This window comes from Epargyreus clarus, unplaced genomic scaffold (assembly GCF_041222505.1).
Source record: "Epargyreus clarus isolate Ecla_fem2 unplaced genomic scaffold, WU_Ecla_fem_2.2 ptg000007l, whole genome shotgun sequence".
Taxonomy (NCBI): Eukaryota; Metazoa; Arthropoda; class Insecta; order Lepidoptera; family Hesperiidae; genus Epargyreus; species Epargyreus clarus.
In genome coordinates, this window is record NW_027332215.1 from 20,505,837 (window position 1) to 20,522,258 (window position 16,422).

At 35.0% G+C, this 16,422-nt stretch overlaps 1 protein-coding gene across 1 annotated transcript in view; it reads left to right on the forward strand.

The window, feature by feature from the left end:
* LOC140743649 (uncharacterized) overlaps positions 1 to 16,422 on the forward strand; it is a 98,170-nt gene that overhangs the window by 904 nt on the left and 80,844 nt on the right. The window lies entirely within an intron of this gene.

Below are 16,422 nucleotides of genomic sequence, written 5' to 3' on the forward strand. Positions count from 1 at the left end.
CGACGTCATTAAACGATTTAGAGAGGGGGTCAGCTAAAGTCACTACTTGACATCGTCCTATATAATTTTGCTATATCTGAATAATGCAATTAACTAAAATGTATACTATATGTTGCAACCCTAGGCACTAGCAATAATACGCAACGCATTACCAGAGTTCTGTAACGCTATCGCGGGTCATTCGTGTGCGAGATGAACTAGATAACAGAGAACCTAAACGATTGTCCTTACTTTGCTAATATACGTGTTCGCACTTGGGTGATAATTCGGTTGTAGGTTTCGACAAACTGTATTTTATGTAAGCGAAATAAACAGCTATTTTGCGGTGCAATAAAATACTTATAAAATGTATTTCATGCTATTTTTACAAGATGTTTTATAGAGTAAATTAAGGGACAAAATATATTCAGTATATTTTAATGTGTTAAATATTATATCTTTAAATATTAGCGAAGAATAATGCTACTTGATTAGACTGTATTGTATATTTATAGTCACTACCAATAGACTTCAACGAGCGCTTTGAAGAGTAGCAGACGAACATTTAGTGTTATTAGGTAGAAATAGGTGTGGCGGTGATGCCGCCGGAGTCGAACCACAAAGGGTTCTACCACCATACTCACGATGTAACTGAGCAGTAACGCAGAAATAAGTTCATTATACGATACAGTTCCCGTTCGCCGTCGTAAAACAAAAATATTATTCGTTATAGTTACTTTCATTACGAGTTTTATACGATCGCAACTCGTTCGGTGGGCTATAGAGCAGTTAAGCTTTTGTGAACAAACTTGTCAAGTACAACAACTGTACTACATTTCTGCTAAGGCAGACCTCGCTTAAAGCTTACCGTCTATTTTTATATGGGTATCACATATCCCAAATTTATAATATTTATAGTTTTCCTCCATTTTGATATTAACTCTATGTATTCAGGACGAATGCAAAATGGGTAAAGTCAACGAACTAGTTCTCTTCCTTACCTGTAATTTCCGAACCGGTTAACATTTCGAATATAGGTTTACAAATATCGCAATATACAATACAGTAATAAAGAGAAAACATGGTTAACTCCCGAGAACGTTGGGCATTTTTCAAACTATTGTTATAAAGGGTTTTTTCTGATTATGCAACAAAAATGTCAAGGATCACGGTATGATATAACATTTAATAACGTAATAAATATCAACGTGCTAAGAACATTAGCTACATCTAGAATTACATTTATATTTAAAATACTCGTATTGATTAATTTATTACCTAAGGAATGAGAAAAATGTTCTTATTATTTCTGCTAATTTTAACATATTGTATAGAATTATAATAAGAGATTGTATGGAATATTTTGCAGTAAAAATGAAAAACATAATAATAACAGTTTCTTTTGCAAAGATAAATGTCAGAGTATCCATGTTTTAATGGCTTTAGTTACTGAGTATTATTATCTTATATACATCCTATCCGCATTGGCTATCGCATTGTCCTTTATGAGACTACTAGCTTATACCCGCGGCTTCCCTTGCAATTTGATCTATCACTGCAGAACGGTACTTTTTTGAAAAAAAAGTTACCCCTATGTCCTTTTCGGAACCCTTGACAACGTGTGTCAAAAAATCATAACAAGTCAAGGCGTGAAAGTGTAGCAAAAGAAACAAAGAAACAAACTCACATTTGCATGATGCTTCTGGTATATCTTGTTGTGAGTGATCTGTGCTCAGTAGTAGGAATTGGACTGCTCCATGGTCAGGATTCGTCAGGATTTTTCATATAACTCCAAAACATTCTTGGATGTACAGATTCGTGAAAATAATATCATCCGGAGAACAATAAAACACAGATTTAAAATACCATGTACCTATGTCATATATGATCTCTTTATTTACCAAAATATCAGCCAATTGCTTGACTCGCAATCCATTGCACCATGATATATTTAACACTACTTGTATATAAACTTAAATAGTTTATTTAATACAACGAACTAGTAAGTAATTGTTAAAAAAAAACAAAACCCGACTACATTAAATTATACTCCCGCGATTAAGACAAATCCATCGACATCACATACTCTTATATTAAAAGTAAAGAATAAGACATACTAAGAAAATACTACCCTTCACAGTAAAATCGCCTCATAATAACAGTTTCTTGTATAAGGACTCCCATCTCTTTATACCTTTGTTTTTATTATATTTTTTCATTTGATTCTATACACACTGTAATTTCAGGTTTTTTTATAACAATATTTTATATGAGATAGAGCCCTGTGACAGACGTACAAACGGGCTGACAATGGAGGCTTAGATCTCGATTTAAGCCTTTAGGTACATAACGGTAAAAAGATCCACGCCTTTAACAGATAATTTACATATGTATCTGTTTTATTGCCTAGTTAATTATGTAAGTTTACGTCTTAATATTTTGTATTTCTTAAAATTATATTATTTCATAGTATAGAGTTTTATCTACGTCAAATGATGTATTTTTTATTCTACGGTGTTTTTAGTATAATGTCCTCAGCTTAGATGCAACATCCTCTTAACTACTATTTTCTTCCTAACGACTAAGTAATTAGTAAAATACAATATACTATTGGACGCCTACGTTCTACAACCTTAATTCTCGTAAACCACATGACCAATAAACTTGAACGGTCTCATTTGTCCAATATACTTTTTGTGGTACAAATGAGAAACACTTACTTAAACCACGCAAATGAACGTGACTTGCTAATTTGCAAAGCAAATGTATATCGCCGGTATCGCGAGATCAAATGACTTAATTATTTTCACAGCATCTTCAGTCTGTTCAGTTCAGTCTTCAGTTTCTCCAAATGAAAGTATAATAAGCAAATAATGTTAATAACATATATATATTTTTGTAAAATAATGTACTTATTGCATGCGTCATCGGGAAATTGTGATAAAGTTTAGTCTTATGAAGCATTAATGATAAACTGTCAATGAATTAAAAAACAGATCTCTACCCATTTTAACAATATGATCACTGCAACACTCTGTTTCCATGATTCCAATAAGTTTATCGTTCTCTCTTTGCTTAGGTAAACATTTGAGCACCAATTTTAAGTTTACTAAGCTACTTACGCAAATCATATTAAGATGGACTTAATACATAATAGACATAACACTATATAATATACTTAGCGTGTGTAATTTATACTAAAACTTTAAATTAACGATTCGATATGTGGTCATATCAATGTTTCTTAATCTGTTACAAACATAAAGCCAAAGAATTCCTCTTTGGAGCGTTTCTTCAAAACAAATTGCGTGAAGAAAGGTATCGAGATACGGATATGTACACTTCATTGTTCGTTGATTCTCACAATACAAATATAATTACAATGACGTGCTGTGAAATCAAGAGCAGCGGCCGCCGGCGGGCCGCATGCCTTGCGCTTCTTACCGCTTTCCATTCGCCACTAGATGCTCTTACAAACGCACGCTAATACGGGATTCCTTCCCGTTGTATGCGTCAAACTTGAACAATTCAAGCATTTGTTTTATAACATTGATGTAGCAAACGCACATGCAGTCCTCTTTACGTTTGCCGCGTACGTGCAAAATGTGGAATGAACTTCCTCCTGAGGTATTCCGTCGGGACTATGGACTATGGACTATCTTCAATAGGGGTGTAAAAAGAGCTCTCCTTCAAAGCCGGCGATGCAATGGCGACTACTCTGGTGTTGCAAATGTCCATAGGCGACGGTGACTGGTTTCCATCAGGTAGCCCGTCTGCCTTATTGTTAGGTTACATAAAAAATTATAAAGGCTGCTGCCCTATATATTTGACTCCAGATAAGATGCTCTTCCGTACTTGGAACTCCTTAGTATGTCTCCCTTACCAGAACCTTCAGAGTAGACCACAGTAGCGCTTAACACAGCTGTTATCTGTGGTGCCTCCTTAGTCTATCCACCGAGGTTTCTATCACCTTCAGTCTTAGCATCTTCATAGCAATTGCATTGACTCCGCATTTGACGTCGTTTCATCATCAACCCATTATTGTCCCACTGCTGGGCACGGGTCTCCTCTCAGAATGAGAAGGATTAGGCCATAGTCCACCGCGCTGGCCAAGTACGTATTGGTACGTATTGGTAGACTTCACATACCTTTGAAATTTCTTTTTTTTTATAAATCTCTTCAGGTATGTAGGTTTCCTCACGATGTTTTCCTTCACCGTTTAATTAATTTCTAATACGCACATAATTTTGAAAAATCAGAGTTGCGTGCCTGGGATTTGAACCCCTCGATCGAGAGCCCGAGTTCTTAACCACTAGGCTATCACTGCTTTTTTTTTCGACGTCGTTTAAAATACTGTTTTCTATTATCTGTACGACTCATGTAACTCGAACTAACTTAAGCCATGTGAGTAACCCATACTGTATCGGCATATTTGAGTGTTGCAAGAGCTTGAAGAGCATTCATAGAAGATGAAAGTGAGTACTTAAAGACAGATTAGCTGATAATATCTTTTCTGTAAAATCATATATGAAAAAATACTTTATGACACTTGTAAGATGGAAATCGTTTTAACATAATTCCGCTTACTTGTTAAGAAATAAGATATGATAAAATAATATTTAGGAATAGCATATTTAGGTACCTAAACAAAATATATATTAAAATTCACTTAGGTAATTACCTGGTATCTACGCGATTTTCAGTTGGGCATACAATATGAGTTCTTGTACTATTACTGTGATTACTAAACTACAATGGATTGCATGTTTAAGTCATTTAATCGCCTTACAATTATCGCAATTCAAAATGCTATCGTATTCCCTCAAGTGTGGCTAAATATGTCGTTGATGGCCGCAACCGCACTCAGCCACCATTGTTTCGTTTTCAATTACATTCGCATTTATATAAATAATACACACATACTATAATCGGGAAACATAAAAAAATCATGGCCACATTCACTTCCTTGAGCGCACGGTCGATTGTACAGAACTGATATTAGTGGTTGAACTAACTACTTACGACTATGTTGACATAATAATACTTTAAATACGTTTTGTATCTACCTAAGGTGGTACCAATTACAACAGATCAATTAAGAGATTTTCATAAAACTTGTACCTAACAACACTAGTTCGAATAAGTAATGAAATTTCTATCGTTAATGGTATTCCATTTAATTACATTCTAACTGACGGATATAATAAATTTTACAATCACAATTGATCTCAATTTACATAATAATCACCTGCCGCCATACCGTAGGCTGAATGCACTCAGCTTTAGTGTTTAGACCAGGTCTGGGCGATGATGAAACATGCCACTCGATAGCCGACGCTCGACTAAAGCGCTTTTATTTACTTTCAAATTACTTTAATGAACGGGTACAACATGTTGAAAAGTAAATTATACAAGAACATGCAAATTTCATTACATTGGCACTACTTAAATATCCCGACCTGTGCCGAAATCTGCGATTATTCACTTTACAAGGACATAAAACGTAGACAGTGTTGTATTCTTAAAAATACAAATACGTTGGTGATTTTTCTCAAGAACCGCAAAGGTACAAACAGGTGGACGTTGAAGGTGCAACCCGCGTTTAAAATGAGATCAAGGTCAACCGTTGTTACTGTTGCTGTTCTAGCTAATGTTAATTACGAGCGCTAATAGCCGCCAATAGGTACGCTGTACACCGTATCGACTACACACATGCCTCACTGGATTTTGCTAAGTTAAACCTAACATGGAACATCGAGTCATCTGCTAATGAACGATACGACCATATTGATCTGTTGCAAAAAACGCGTGCCGTGAGCGCATCTTGTGTTTCGAAGGGACAGCCGATCGGCCAAGGACGCTAAGCGCGGGCGAACGTATGGCACACGCGTGAACTTTACAGCTGATGTACATATACCTATAAAGATTATAAGATCAATTTATTTGAGAGCAGGCGGCCTTTTGGAGTAAAGGCGTCCCCCTCGCACTAGTCGACCAGCCAGCTTGCAAGTACTGTCCGCGCTGTTCCGCCTAAATGTCAATGTCGACTTACGCTGGTACAGGAAGAGAGCCTGGGCGTATAGTCGTAACTTGACGCTTGATTTGCTCGCTTGACTTATATATTTGTAACAAGGACACCGACCGCGACAAGGATGTAGATATATACTCGTACTTACACACCTAAACTTTTGTACTCCTACAAGTCCGATAAAATTCGACTGTAGAACAATTTATAACGTATCTCATTAAAGTCCTAACAAGTAACCTTTATTACATATTCAAATCAGGTGCCTGAGTACGTTAAAAATAAAGTAGAACATAATCATGACAATTATACTCATGCGATTAACGATATCGAATGTATTTCAATAGTGCTCTACAAATGTAATATGCAGTGAGATATACAATTTCAAGTCTCTCGTTAAGTTACGGATGAGCGAGTATGTAACATTTACAGAGAATTGCAGAATTGTATTTGTAATTTGTAAAGACATTTTGAACTTTATCTTGGACGGGTGATGGTGCGAGTGCGCGGTCGTGGATGCAGCGAGTGTAATCATCATGGCGGCACGGTGCTCAGATTGCAATTTAAATTACAAGGGCAAGTAAGCTCATCGCGGCTACAGATGGTATTCGTATGCCTCGGATTCTGTGTATTTATTACGTATATTCTAAGGGATTGTTACAGTTGCTGCAGGATTGCAACTTCGTCTCAAAACTAGTTTAGATTATCGAGATCAGCGATTGTCGGGTCTCCGTTCATTTATTTATGTTTGTTGAGAAATTTGCATTACGTTCTTTGTTAAGAGCAACAATAAATCATTTATGATTTTATAATCAATTTTATCTCTACTGGCTCTGGCTGAGAAACGTGTCCGTTTTGATAAGGATAAATCACGTTTACTTCGTTATACTTATAATGGGTACAAGATATTTGAACAAATTTAAAAAAAAAATCTTTTAAATTGTATTTCATGACTTAACAATGTCGCCATGGATTTCTATGAAAAAACAAATAAAGACGATCCTTAGAAATAGGCAAGCAACTTATCGGAAATTGAATAGAATTGATGTATAATCAAACGCAAAGTCAAAGCAGTAAAACTTAACTGGTTACTGGGCGTGGCTCTACCATCTCTACCATCATCACTTGGTGGGCACATCGGCTTAAAATCAACAATACTCAAGTTTCTATATCAAACTAGGTTTGGATAGCTTTTTACAGCCGTACATAAGGGATACTCCTCATTTAGGGAATTTTGCAGTAGTGACCACGCTACGATATTAAACCACCGGATAGACTACAACAATAGGTTCTGTTAGCAATATATTCAAATTATTTAATTACGTACAGTATTATTTTCTATTATTTTCATAATGTGTTTTTTTTTATTATTGTTAAAAAGGAGTAGAAGACGAGCATGCAGTCCACCTGATGGTAAGTGGTTACTGCCGCCCATGGACATCTGTAATCACCCTCAGATAGGATTAGATATTCCTACCTGAGGTCGGCCACAGATGCGCCGCTACCCCTGAGGACTAAGCTGGAACGCCTCGGAAAAGTCTGTCTCTGTCTGTTATTTTTATAATAATTAGTGCCCATTTATATAGTCACTGGCTGTATGGGTTATACGATTGTGTGCTATAGCATAAAAAAAGAAAAAGAACGCGCTTGGCGCGAGACTTGTATTTTACGCGGGAATAATAAAAAGTTGTAAATTGGATCAAGAAAATAGTTTATGTTATTAGTTCAATCTATGTATCTAAATTCTAAGAAAAGAAAGGGAATGGTATTTCAACCATGACAAGGCTGTTCAAGTACTAACAGTCAAATAAGTTTTACAACGTAACCAAAATTATCAATTTAAATTCTACATAAACGATCTGCTCTAAAACATGATATCAAAGTGGTCCGAATAGGCCGATAATCTTATCTCAATCGATTGAAACTGTATCTATTGGATAAAATGTGTTGTGCAACGCGTCCTAAACTGAAGCAGGTAGTGTTTAATGTTTCTGTGGGAGCTAAACGACGCTGGGCTACATTCGAGCTGTCACTGAACGCGTTCGCCACAAGCTGTTTTGTAAGGCCTAAAGCACATTCCATGCTTTCAGCTCTTTATAGACTACAGTTGGTAGTCGTTTAGCTTGTAATAATAATACAGTTGCATGTACTATTGTTATACTAGGAATACAGGGAGCGAGACTCGTACATTATCCCTTTTTATTTTTCTTATTTACACAAATAATATTTAAGACCTATAATTTCAGAAGATACGTACCTATATGAACCATAGATTAGTAAAGAAACTTCGCCGCCTTGAAATTGAATGAAGCCACAAATGGCTTATTATCGTAAGTTCTTTTTTTGAATTCTTGACAAATAAAAACATTTTTAGAGAAAATTTACGTATAAATAACTAATACTGCGTAATTTACATGAATTTACATAATAAATAAATAATTATTTCAAATATTTTAGGGATATTTTAGCACGGTGACGTGGCAAAACTTTTTTACGCAAGTATTTCAATTCTCAAAACTGGGCACATTTTCTAGTTAGGAGTGAGTAATCTTTACTAATCTATGATATGAACCCAATCAAATAAATTTAGGGCCCTACCTATTTCACGCGCTATGTGTATATATTTGATTAAACGCAACGTAATACAAAATTAATACCACGTGTGAATTTTATACAAAATCTGTGCGAATGTTATTATTTCCTTAAATTTATTTGTATTCAGTGTGGAGCATTAAAGCCTAATGTCTTACTTTATCTCACTGCAAAGTGCAACAAAGTTGCCGATCGCCATAGAGGCTTTCGCGTGCGCTGGGCGTACTTTACGCAATTTAACCCAATTGTAGGGCGGAAGCCTACTTATGGTAATATACCTCTGCTCTTTCCATTGAACGTAACCTGCTCGGAGCCGGTGGACGCAGTGGTCGTTATTAGAACGACCGTTTGCGACATAAATGGAACAACGGTACCAATTGCAGGGATTTATATAAATACACTGTTATCGTACACGAGCTCAAGTGGAGTAGAGTTTGTTGCTCTGTAAATTGCTTGATCAAAGATATTATAGGTAGGATAATTATTTGTAATACTCTGGCAGCATCAGATGGTCAACCGATGCAAGTATTCTAAATCATATGTTTTGAAACATAACATCTCATATCAACTCAAGGCAACGCATCTTACGTCGCAGGAACCATTTGTTCAGTATGACTGCTTGATTATTTGCTGCTATCATTAACTATAATAACATAAGACTATATTTTTGTCATAAGCAGGAAGCTAATTCATATTTCCGTATAAAAAGAAAACAATAATCGTACTTTAAACTCAAATAGAAAACGCATATCTCGTTCATACTTAATATTTAAATATGCGTCTCATTTATTTTTAACCGCAAAATGTCGATTTACATAACGTTAATATGCACTTACATTGTTTGTTAGTTAATATGACTTTCTTCTCTTACGTTGCTCTCGTATAATAATAGTTAATTTATAGGCACCGGTGACCGCCTACGGAGTGTACAAGTGGACGTAGTGTGCTATTATGCTAATTTAATAAAATAACTGTCAAACACATTTAATTTTGTCGTAATACCACGACACTTTCATTGGTGTCGTGTTAGTCGAGTGTGTGTGCGATGGAGACTGGGCGTTACTCGTACGTACACTACGATTGTCGGTATTCAGAACACCTCTAATCTATCTCATTACTCTCGTTTGGCATTAATTAACGATAAGTCTACTTAAATCATTTCAAGTCTGTCCCTAATTTCAATATGTCTAAATGCAACAGATAATTACTAATCACTGGTATTATATCTCGTATGTCGTGGTATATTATCTATACTCTTAGTAAATAAAGTTTCATGTGGTTAATCTCTAATTATTTGATTTTACGTCATAGGTTCGCAAAATTTGTGGTTTTGTAGACCCATTGCTATATTTTTCTGTCTTGGTAGACCCCTACCAAGTTATAATTGTATTCTGCAAAATTATGCTAAATAATGTATTTTTGACTGATCTGAAGGTCATCGTCGTCATCCCACTTGGTCGGTATAAACCACTATTTTATGGTCATATTTTGTTTGGAGTCATGTCATGGAATCGATTAAATATAAACCTTTGTAATCAAATAAGTTTATCAGAAACAATTATTTGGAATGACTACAAAATCCAAAACAAAAATAATAGGAGTATACGACATCATTACATTAACACGACCATCATTGATGACATTTGCCAAATAAACATACAGAAGCATGTACACATACAGAATTGTTCGTAAAATATTATGGACATGGTTATGTCATCATTAACAAGAGCCCTAACAAAGCACACCGACTCCACTGCAAGTACAGGTATCGGCAAACGGGTTAGATAACATTGTGTATTACAAGTTCTGCTCTGATTTTATCAAACAGCTAGAACAGGCACTGCCACTCAGGCGTTTATATTGCAACCAATAATATATTGACTGTCAAAACCTATTATTGATTTGACGCAGTCGTCGACCCATTACTAGCTGGTTGGCACGGATCTCCTCTCAGATGAAAAGGTTGTAGGTTTCAACTGAGAGTTCTTCAAAAATAAATTATCCTCTTTTTGAAGAACTCTCAGGGTTCCTCACCATGTTTTCCTTCACTGTTGTAGTAGATGGTAATTAATTTGTCATATAGACGTAATAATAAAAATCACAAATGCGAGCCAGGAATTGGAATCCCCGACCCGCGATAAAGAAGCCAAGATTCAACGACTAGGCTATCTGTGTTATTTATAAACTACAATTTGTATGAAATTAATGAGTACTAATGGTTCTACTTCTAGAAAGTATGATAAGTGTAACAATGTCCACTTTGCCAGCGTCGTACACTGTAACGTAAGCTCTTCTTATTTTTATACCAAGGCAGCTGATGATTATGAAGCCCTAGGGGGTTCTACTTCAAACCAACCACAAATGCAATGTACTGGAGATGGTCACCTTATGTGTAAGTCAGCCGGGATCCACCCAACGAAAGGCAAGAACTTTTTCACATAGCACGGGATTGATTTTATCTTTATATATATATTTCTTATGTGCGTGTGTATGTCACTGAACTTAGGAGGACTAAACGACTGGACTGATTTTGATGAAATTTGTTGTGTGTGTTCAAGGGGACTTGAGAATGGTTTAGATTCACAATTTAGTCCGTGGGAAGAGGTTTTTATATATAAAATTCACATGCCACAATGTTAGTTACTGTACTCTTCCGAAACGTCCTTACCGATTTTCAGCAAATTTTATATGTATATCCAGTAGGTTTGAGAATCGGCTACTATTTATTTTTCATACCCTAAGTGATAAGGGTTGTTCACCCTTAACATTTTTTTATTTATATGGCAACACAACGTTTGCCGGGTCAGCTAGTATGATAATGAATTACGATGTTTTTTACACGAATATAGGTAAGGTTAATAAGTATTGTTTCCAATTCAGAAACAATTTTAAAGAATGATGAGAATGAAAAAAGTTTTGTACCAACTTCACTACCTACTACCTAAGTATGTAAATTGTGAAAGGCTATGATGAAAACTGTGGAAAATACTTAATTACGAGATTTTTTAAACAACCGTAAAATAAGTGATGACTTATGAATACTTGTCACAGTAAATTAATTATTCGAATATTTAGCTATTGCGAGACGAAATTATTTCGTCTTTTATTTTTTACTTGAGTGAAGCCATGTGAACCGTACAGCCATTTAAAAATAAATTGTTTACTTAATTACTAAAAATCATAACTTATAATCACTAGAAGTCACATGTATACTTTCTATTTCAACGTGACGTTTATTGTTTATCTGCTTTCCAAAACAACCGCGTCTGATGTGAGCATCTGATACTTAATCAATTTCGTCATCAAAGTCATTAACATCTAACATATATCCAAGATAAACTCACTCGAGCCCACTGACGAAACGATTCGAACATATTTATCTTAGATTGCTTTCGTGGAAAGGCGATTACAACACGCTTTAAGCTAGTGTTTATTGTGATATCACTGAATTGTGCTGAAGATTGCCTTGGTTCAGCAGTTGATTATGTCCATTAAATGACTGCTATACATAAACGAAATGAGTGTGGGTTACTTTCAATAAAGCATTTACGCGTATTGTCTGTCTATGCCTAACTCTGTCATTCAATTTTTGTTATTGAATCGTCATGAGTCATGTGAGGTCGTTTACTGCTCGAGCCTTTAATAAGGTTTGTCAAACTTGCGGGGATTAGATTTCAAAACTAGCGGCCTTCAAACATCAGATTATTTTAAAACTTTTACAATCGACGTCCACGAGCGATCCGGCTGAATAGCTCGTCGAGTGAATTAACTTGACATTGTGCGACCAACACGTTCGATTGAACCGCGAAAGCTGTACCTATCTTCAATTGGTCGCTGCTACATTTCTGACACGATAAGATTCGAGTTGAGCAATGTAATGAATGGTTGTTAATATCAACAGAAGGCTGTTACTCGCTTAATGCACTGCGGTAGATTTATGAACTCATTAGTTATTATTGGCCGTTTCGCCGGTGACAACTTCGCCAATTTGTGTTACCCGGCCCCACGCTTCTATCATTACGTCATCGCTTCGAAACTAATATAATATATTACTTGACAACTTGTAACACATGTACTATTATGTGTTGAAACACATAACTTGTATCTAATGCAATCATATGTGAACTATTTGTAGTTTCCCATTTGTGTATAAAACGTTTACTTATTCCTGATACGCTAGAATATTTATTGATAACTTAAATGAATAGCAAATTATACATATTCAAGACAATAATAAAATAACTTTTACTCGGAAATTTTGTGGTAGGTAGGTATTATATTTTGTTAATTATTTATTTTTAACATTTTAACCTGCGTATGGCTACTACTAACTACACAGGCATGGAAATACCTACATCCAATAAAATTTACTGTGTTGTGTGAATAAAAAGATCTCGATGTTGTCAAACAAAAAATCTTATGAAACACATATTATTTCATAAGTTAATGAAAGTTGTGACTGCCTCAGCCCTTAATATACATATTCTATAATATTATGGTGTCAATAAATATGAATTATGAAGTATGTCGTCAACAATTGCAATAATATTTTGTGTGTACCCTTGACCCGTCGGTCGGAACCGTCTTATAAGTATTAAATTAAGTTACGCCTCGTTGGATACTTATACAATAACCTATGTAATTTTCTCGCTTTGTTTATTAATAATAAAATTAATTAATATAATAGATAATCGTCAATAAACATATTGTAATGTGAATTAAGATTTAACACAATAGCTATCGCATTCTGTCAATTTATTCATAGTTTTCATTTTGTGTATGGAGAATATAGAACAATTGTGTAATAGACAAAGTATATTCAAGGACAAGGTTCCAATCTGTGATTAATGTTCGATATTGTTTATAAAAATGCACACTTGCGTGTCCACCGCCATTTTGTTGTTACATATCGAGTATTCGTGTCTTATGCCCATTGTTTATCCTAAATATCTGACCAGCTGTACACTTGTTTTAGTTGACTGGTTCTGTTACCTAATAAACATATTAACATAATTATATGCTCTCTGATATATCGGCACGTCTACTTGTATGTCCACTGTCAAATCCGTAAGCAATTCGAATTAGAAAAGGAGTTTCGTTTTTATTTTTAAGTAATGAATGGTACACTTGCACACAGCCCACCTGACGCTAAGTGGTCACTGCCGCCCATGGACATCTTCCACTGTCATAAAAAGAAACAGGAAATCAAATGATGTTGACATAGATTAGTAAAGATACTTCGCCGCCTTGAAATTGAATGAAGCCGCAAATGGCTTATTATAGTAAGTTCTTTTTTTGAATTATTGACAAATAAAATCATTTTTAGAGAAAATTTAAGAATAAATAACTAATACTGCGTAATTTACATAATAAATAAATAATTTATAATAATTATTTCAAATATTTTAGGGACATTTTGGCACGGAGACGTGGCAAAACTTTTTTACGCAACTATTTCAATTCTCAAAACTGGGTACATTTTCTTGTTAGGAGTGAGTAATCTTTACTAATCTATGGATGTTGATAATCCGTAAGTGTCCCTGAGGACCATTTAACGATGAAGTCACCAGTTGTGTAGATAGTAAAAAGACAAATTTGTATGGACTATGAGGTACTCGTGTGACCGCCAATAATTCTTTTAGACTTTTAGTTGAAAACAAATCGTAGGTGCAAGTGTATGTGCGTTTAATACACTTTTGAAAGTTCCTAGACAAATCTTTCTTATACAATAAACAGCTGACTTATACATATTTCACAGATTGTTATGTTCCAACGACCTTTCTTTAGCAACTGTGTTTGGTGGCCACCCGGGTTCGGGCGCCCGGGGTTGACTACCCCTTCCGATTAGTCCGCTAAAGGACAACGCACTTTTTCGCTATCGAACCAAAAACGGTTCTACTTACCATTTTTAAGTTGATAATAATAAAAACTTATATTAGTGCTTGAAATTATTGTGGAATTTTAATTTATCTAACGAGAATATATCGTTTCATATTGAGCTCATTAAAAATATATGGGGTTCTTAACATGACGTGATTTTTTGTTCATTGTAGGATATCCCAAGTATTTGTGGATCGTTTTGACCATTCTCTTTTTTCCTAAAAAATATAGCCAGGGTGACCTACTTAAGGTCACTGTGGTTTTATCCTTGATGCGAGTTTAATATCCTTCCGTCCTTCTTTCCTTACAAGCATACCTCTGCTTATGTTGATCGTTTTACTTTTGAAGAACTATTTACAATACTTGTACTAGTAAGTATTCCTAGTTTTTTACCATTCTAATCGGACATTTGAGTGTTTAACCGAGAACGCAATACCCATTTCTGTGCCATCTGGTGTATCCAAATTGAGATGATCACCGAGGAATTACGCATACGGACATGTACATGGTGTTTTATAAGTAAAATTTACAAGCCATTCAAATGTGTGTAACATGAACGTGACAACCGCCAGTCACTTTTATTATGATTTGTAACATTCATTCAATACTCCCGGTGCATGTTGTAAATTATTATAACTACACGTCACACTTCCGCACCGCGACGTCACGCATCGGTTAACGGATGCTTTTATGGAATGGTACGGATGGCCGTATCATCACTATTGTTTTATGTAATAGAAGCAAAGCGGGCATGCAGTTATATTTCATATTTGCAATCTTCTGTAACCCTTAGTATGAGTTTTTATGTTTTTACAAAAACGAGTGTTTTTGCATTTGTTTACGTATTTCCCATACATTTCCAATCAGCTGTGATACAATCCGTTATGGGCGCTAATTGGAAATGTATGGGCAAATACTCCAAGTCCACTCTGAAGCTGTTGCGAGCAGGTCATACAATTTGCTATGGCGACGCGATTCATTTCAAAATTCAGAGTGGACTAGCAGTTTTAGGCGGACTATACCTACATTACATCAGTAGGTACCTATTGCTATGTACTGTAATATATTAACTTTAAGTTTAAGTTAGAACATTTTGTTCTAAATTAGATCTTAAATGAATAGATATATATTTAAAATCGCACTCAGATGGTATTCCAATCCTACATCAAATTATTTATACATTTTATTAATCTACACATTACTATGTCTATACATTAGCCATGGTTATTGCAAAGCATAAAATAGTAATTCAATTTTAAAGGAAATACAGGTCAACACATCGACAGCGTCGTAATGGTGAAAGTTCTACATTAATATGATTAATGCTTTGCGAGGTTACTTCATTCTCACTATTGTATAAGCAGTTTATTAAGCACTTTTGTTTAATTGTTGAATGTGCGACATACACGTGGAATCTGTTATGTTAAGCTGTCCATAACGAGACTAAGACGCAAAGATGGAATCTTTCTTTGGAGTGAAAGTGTGCATGAGCTTAAAGGTTCTCCCATAGATTAGTAAAGATTACTCACTCCTAACAAAAAATGTACCCAGTTTTGAGAATTGAAATAGTTGCGTAAAAAAGTTTTGCCACGTCTCCGTGCTAAAATTTCCCTAAAATATTTGAAATAATTACTTATTTATTATGTAAATTAGAATATATTATTGTATTAGCTATTTATTCGTAAAATTTTCTCTAAAAATGTTTTTATTTGTCAATAATTCAAAAAAAGAACTTACTAATAAGTATCTTACTAAGTACTACTAGTATCTTTTCTAATCTATGGGTTCTCCTTAAAAGTTTCACTCAAATATTGATTTAAAGATGTCCCTGAGATTATAGGCTTACAACTCACGGAACGTTTTCTTCCGTCCCCGTACGCGGATGCGGATCTGTTTTATTCCAAAAGTCAGAAGACCGCATTTCTACACGGTTTTTATGTAGCCGG